The sequence below is a fragment of the Mesoplodon densirostris genome, chromosome 1 (assembly GCF_025265405.1).
Source record: "Mesoplodon densirostris isolate mMesDen1 chromosome 1, mMesDen1 primary haplotype, whole genome shotgun sequence".
Taxonomy (NCBI): Eukaryota; Metazoa; Chordata; class Mammalia; order Artiodactyla; family Ziphiidae; genus Mesoplodon; species Mesoplodon densirostris.
The window spans coordinates 10,386,886-10,393,828 of NC_082661.1; positions in this window are offsets into that span (position 1 = coordinate 10,386,886).

A 6,943-nucleotide genomic window follows, 5' to 3' on the forward strand; every position below is an offset into this window, starting at 1 on the left:
TGGGCACCAGAGAGAGTGGTGGGTTTGCTTTTTGGAGCCACGCTGTCGAGAAGGAGAAGGAGGGGGTGTCGCCTCAGGAGTGAGAGGCGCTGGCACGGTCACAGGCGCCCAGGATCATGACGGAGGGACCGGTGTGACCTGTCTGTCACCTCAGGCCTCAAATGGTGGGGTGTGTGGCCTGAGCCATTTAAACTGTCTCCCCCTCCACTCTTCCCTCTCTTCTCTCTTTTTCTCTCTCTTTTCTGACCCTGTTCCCCCTCTCGACCGACTCCCCTTTCCTAACACAAAACCCCGTGGTTAGGATGCAACTCCACTGAATGGTAGGAAGACCCTCCATCGGGGAATCGGACCCAGACTCTGGGTCTCTTTCTGTCACCTACTAGGTGAGACCTTGGTCCAATTCCCTGACACCTCTGGGTTTCCAGTTCCTGAAACCAGGCCTCTGGGTCCTCTGGACTCTATGCCCCTTGAAGGCTACTGTCTTGCTCAGCATTGTGTGATGGGCGCCAGGACCAGGACCGGTCCTGATCAGGTTGTCAGTCACCTGATGCACCAGTGGGCAAATGCATGAATGAAAGAACGGCCACCCTGTGGGCCTCCCGGGGGCTGCTGTGGGAACAGGCTTTGTGGACCGGCACCATAAGAATAAACCTCCTGTCTTTGTGACGGCTCAGAGCAAGGGAGGTGGCAAGGGCATCTCCAGGTAGAGCCTGAGATGGAGAAGGAGTGAAGCCCAGAACCGAATCTTCTCCCTCCTTCTCCTGTCTGCGTGTCCCATGAAGGGATGGAGGCAGGCAGATGCCTGTCTAAGGTGCCTAGGAGTCACAATAAAGCAGGGGGCGGGGGGGGGTCCCAGCTTAAAAGACTTGGGTGGCTTCTCACCTGGCTTACCTGACTCCCCCGTGTCAGGCTGAGCTGAGGCTGGCAGCAGCAGACGCTGGGGGCCGCCTTCTGGGCTATGCGAAGGGTCGCCTGGCTTGTGCCGTGGGCCTGCCTGGAGATGCACTAGGCAGACCTGCTGCTCACGCCGTCCCTCCCCCACGTCCTAACAGGGAGCATTTCCTCCGAGCAGAGCTTTTACACACAGGCCTATAAGAGGGATCCATAAACTAGGTTTATTCACCAGCTGAAAGGCGAGTAGCTTGGGACCCAGGGCCCTGATGCTAGGAAGATTCAAACATCACCACGTCTGTTTATTTTTTTTTAAGTTTCTGAGCGAATGTATATTTCTGCATGTTTAGAGATTGGCAGCCCTGGAAAATGAAGTTTATTTATCTACCAGATACACGTCATATAAACAGCTGCAAACGGTTCTCCCCCACCCCGCCCCGCCGGCTGCCCCACGGGGCTGTAGCACTCGGCTCTGACCTGCGGGCCTACAGCTGAAAGGTGGCTGCATTTCTTGCCTGCTGTGCTCTGGGCCAGGCCAGGTGATGCCCATGGGAGGTGGAGGCCTGCATCCTCCAGGTGGGGCTGAGACCCATTCTCGACTGCAAGCAGGGGCACATTCCAGAATCTTCTCTGGCTGCCTCGAATCCCAGGTCTTCAGTTTATTTGTTTCTTCAGCCACCCCATAGTGATCTTGCCCAGGCCCCGTGCTAGATCCTCGCGATGCAAAGGTGATCCGCCTGGCCCTTGGGAGCCCCTCATCCCGCAGGTGAGAGCCTTGAGGGGCCGTGTCTTGAGGGGGATGGTGACTTCCCTCTGGAGCATCTTTCAGCCCCAAACAAGACTGCCTGTCTCTTCTGTTCCTCCGGCAGCGACAGCTGTCCCTCGTCCGCCCGGCTCTGTTCCCATCTGTGCTGGGGGAAGTGAGCTTAAGGATGTTTCCGGAAACGAGGAGAGGTCAGGACGCTCAAGTGTTTGGAAGTCGTTCTAGAGAGTGAGCGCTGAGGCCTGCACTCTCCACAGACTCTGCCGTGGCTGGGGACTGCTTTGCGTTTGCACGTGTTCTAATTGATTAAACATGGAGGTACAAAAAAAAATGGAGTCAGATTCCTGCACTGCTGATGGAATCTATCAAACCTTTCCTCCTTTGCATTTTAAGTCAGGCCAACGTAATATTAACAAATGTGCAAGGGTGGTCATCAGCCAGTACCCAGTGACTTGTATGTAGTGCAGACCCCCAAAGACTTATGGCCCTGGAACGCTAACTTGGCCAGGGTGTTTGGTTGTTAATTGCTCTTCTTTCTAGGGAGAGCACTTTGCACTTACAAGATGGATTATTATCAGACCAGGATAGGCAGAGGGTGCAATTTCCTGCCTGAAAATTACTCTTCTTCTGAACCTTTCTGCCACTGAGTCAGCATCTTGCTTTATCTTTGTGTCTCCCTTGAGTTTTTGACCTGCATTGCCTGATAGGAAGGCTCTTTTTCCAGCCAGCTGAGCAGCGGGATTTTCGGGGTGGAATAGCCTTTCCAGTCTCCATCTTTAATTGGCCCAACCTGCCAATGGGTACAGCCACCTGGGGTGGGGGTGGCCTTCCAGAAGAGGTGGGGCTTGAAGGGCGGCCAAGATGTGGATTTGGACAGCCTGGGAGAAGGGAGGGGGCATCACTGGCAAGGGGGCAGCCTGAATAAAGGGCTGGGGGGAGGGGGTGAAGCTGAGCACAAGATCGGAAAGGAACAGTCAGGACGGCAGGACAGAAGGAAGTGTGATCTCTAGGCTCCTGCCACACACGCACCAGCTGGCCCCGTCCATGGCCATGGTCACCCAGTGTGTCTGAGGCTTCACTTGTGCATGCCAACTGCTACTATTGATGAAGCACCGGCCAGCGGTCAGGCCCCACGCCTGGTGCCTTTCTGGCATTACTTTGTGTTGGGATTGAATTACGCGCCCCCAGAATAGTTGTTGAAGTCCTAGCACTGGTATCTGTGAATGTGACCTAATTTCGAAATAAGATCTTAGCAGATGGAATCAGGTGAAGACGAGGTCGTTAGGGTAGACCCTCATTCAGGATGACTAGTGTCTTTATAAGAAGAGTGAAATTTGGACACAGACATACAGGGAGAAGACCACGTGACGAGAGAGGCAGAGATTGGAGCGACGAGCTGCAACGCAAGGAACGCCAGGGATTGCCAGCCACCACTAGAAGCTAGGACAGAAGAGAAGGGATTCTCCTCTATGGTTTCAGAGGGGGCATGGCTCGCTGACACCTTGATTTGGGGCTTCTAGACACCAGAACTGTGAGACAATAAATCCCTGTTGTTTTAAGCCATCTACTTTGTGGCACATCGTCACAGCAGCCCTAGGAAACGAATGCACCTTGTTTTACCCTACAACATCACTACCCCATCTGCGGTAGGCAGAATAATGCCTCCCCACTCCCCTGCCCCAAAGACATCCATCCTCTAATCCCCAGAACCTGGTAAAAGGATTTTTCAGATGGGATTAAAGTTATGGACATTAAAATAAGGAGATCAACTGGGGGGACCCAATCTAATCACGTAAACCCTTAAAAGCAGAGAACTTTCTCTGGCTTGAGCAGAAGAGATGCCAGAGGGAAGAAGTCAGAGGGATTCCCAGTGTGGGAGGGACTTTCTGTGTTGTTGCTGACTTTACCAGTGGAAGAGGGGAGTGGAGAGGGGCTCCTGGCAGCCAGGAAACAGGACCCGCAGCCATCAGGAGCCGAATTCCGCCAGTAACCTGGATGAACCTGGAAGCAGGTTCTTCCCTCCGAGTCTCCAGAAAGGAACACAGCTCTGCCAACACCTTGAGTTCAACTGAGCCCACCCAGACTTCTGAACCACAGACCTGTGGCTTAGCTAAATTTGTGTCAATTCAAGCCACTAAGTTTGTGGTAATTTGTTACAGCAGCAGTAGGAAACTAATACGCCATCTAGAAAACAGATGCAGCAACGGACACACAGAGAACTTGTCCAAGTTCAGAGAGTGGTTCAGTGGAGGAGCTGGCGTGGGAACCCAGGTCTGACTGAAACCAACATCCATGGCTTACCTGTCGGAAGCTGAAGGCATTGGTGACAGAGACAGGTGACGGGTAAAGTGAGCCTTGATGCATGATGTGACATGACAGGGGCTGACAGAGGGGATGGGAGGGATGGGCAGTGGAATCCATGATCTCTGGGGCTGGTGTTGGGGTGATACCCACAGCAGATGGCTGACGCTGGTGGGGTCACGAGAAAGTATTGGGAATTCAGCAGGAATTCTCTGGAGCAGAAAAATTGGCTCTGAGAAATGGAGTCAAGTAGAGTAGCAAGGGCTGGCACTGGACAGCAGCCAGAAAAATGGCCCAGGTGTGTGGGGACATATTTGTAGCAGAGGGCCTGTCTGCTGCCATCTTGGACCAAAGTTGTGTTTTGCCCATCAACTAACTCCCCGTAGGATGGCAGAGATCAGGTGAGGAAGCACAGTGGCTGAGAGGCCCGTCATCACAGGCTTTGTGACCTGTGGCAAGCTGCAGTGCCCAGGGACTGTCACATACACTTGATGGCAAAACATCATGTCTTCTCCAATAGCACAGTCAATACTGTAGTTACTACTTCATTCAAGAGGAAGCATGGTTTTATAATAGATTACTATCTTTATCTCCAAATATTCAAATAGCACTCTCAATACATAAATTAATCAGGTCCAGGACGGAAGGAGAAGGCAGTTACTTCCCAATGACCTCTGGAAAGAATGCCCAGCTCTCTTGGACTTGCCCCAGTCAGTCAACTTGTGGGAGTGCCTTCTACCCAGTGTAGGGTTGCCATATAAAATATAGAACATTCACCACAATCTGAATTTCAGATAAACAATGAATACTTTTTTAATAGAAGTATGTTCCATGCAACATTTGTTCATGCACTGTTAGGCAATACTTATCCCAAAAAAGTATTCCTTGTTTATCTGAAATCCCTATTTAACTGAGTGTCCTGTATTTTTATTAAATAGCTAAATTTCGCGCCGCTAACCCAGTGGTGTCTTGTCTTATTTGGAGGAGGCTAACAAATGTCCTGATTCCTGTTTTGAAGCACACAGAGGATTTTTACAAAGAAGTGAATGGGTTCTTTCCTTGTTCCCCGAGCATGGGACTAAATGATGCCTCAGTGGGATAAAACCAAGAATCTGCAGTTGGTCATGATGAGCCAACACTGGAATGAATTTCTATGTGATGTTGAGAAGCCCCTTAGAAGAAAGTGAGCAATAATTTGCCCTAGACAGCTTGAGCTGCTTCTGGAATCAAGGCTATTCGGGGTGAAACTTGAACATGGTGACATCCAGTACTCACCACCTATAAATAAGGACACAAGAGGCTCAGAAAGCCCAAGTCACTTGCCCATGGTAACACAGCAAAGAGAAGTTGCAGGAAACAAAGCCAGGGTTAAGACAGAGCTACAGAGAAGGAGGTCTGAACGCCTCTTCATTCAGACTGGAAATAATAACACCAGCTAACATGTATTGATCATTTGCCATGAGCCAAGCACTGTACCTGAAGCCCCCCATTCAATCTGCACAAAAACTCTTTTAAGCAGGTATTACTTCATTTGACAGAGGAGGATGTGGAAAGAAGGTGCGGATGTGAGGCCCACGGCAGGCAGAGCTCGAGATTCAGGGCCCGTGCTCCCAGCCACTCCAGGACAGCAAGGGTGGGTGCAACCTGCAGGCCCACAGGCCAGCTGAAAGAGGGGCCAGTCCAAAAATTGACACAACTGTCATAATCTGAATGGGATGGCCAAGCTCTCTGGAAGGATCAGAAGAATGGGCCCTATTGGCCTCCATTTCCATCCACCAGCTGAGGCTGCCGCCCCACCCTGGACTTGATGTGGCCCCCACCGCCTGCTCAGGGAATCCTGGCAGCATAAGGGACAAGCATCTGCTCCAAAGCCAGGCTCCCTACCTCATGACTGTATGACTTCGGTAAACTCTCCATGTTTCCACTGCTCGATTTGTAAAACGGGGGTCAGAGTGGTACCTACCTCACAGGATCCTTATAGTCAATAGGGGGTAACCCATAAGGCCATGATCACATTTGCTGGGACCAGAGCAAGCGCCTAATAAATGTCAGCCACCAAGCACCCGCTCCTTGATGAGAGCGCAGGGTCATGGTTCTAGCAAACGCGTGAGCCGCCAAGGCTCTGAGTGATGAAGGAGCAGGGCTGTGGTCGCCACCTCTGGGTAGAGTGGGTGGCGGAGGGCAGAGGCTAGAGGGAGACGCTGCCCCAGAATCCCAAGGGACTGGGGATCCAGGGCAGCTGCAGTGATGCTAGGAAAGAACAAACCCGAAAGGGGGGCGGGGTGTGCATGGTTTTCAAAAGACAGCCCAGATCTGGGCACGGACGGGCTTTGGTGGGAGGGGAGCTGGAAATCCCCACCCTGGAGGGTGGCAGTCCGGTTGGGCCCTGGGGCTGGAAGCCCAAACAGGGGGGCGGGGCGGGAGGTCGGAGCTGGTGTAAGGATGAGCGTGCAGACGTGGTTCTCAGGCTTGATCCACGTGGAGAGATGTGGCCACAAACTGGAAATGTGGGGGAGAGGCCACGCTGTGGACAGAGGAAGCCGGAGGTAAGGACACGCCAGGCCAGGCCAGGCCCGGTGGAGGCCGCGCCGCCCGCTCCCCTTGCCGCATCCCGAACCCCAGACATCGGGGCAAGACATTCCGTCCCAGCAGGATTCCTGCTGCAGACACGCCTCGACGTTAATCGCTCATCACCCGCCCGAACGACTTCCGGGAGAGGCCGGGCGCAGGCGGGATCGTCCCTGCTCCGGGCCGGGCTGCACCCCTCGTTCACCCGGCCCCGCGGTGCCGGGGCGCCACCGTCCCACCCAGCCACCCTCTGCGCTCACGGGACGCGCGCGGCCACACGGGGGCGCTGGCGCCCGCCGCCTGCCTCAGCGCAGAGTCCGGAGAACAAAGGGAGCCCTGGGGACCCTGGCCTGAGTCACCTGGAGCCACCTGCTCCCGGGGCCGCGGGCCGAGCGCCACGCCGGCATCCGGCTCCCGCGA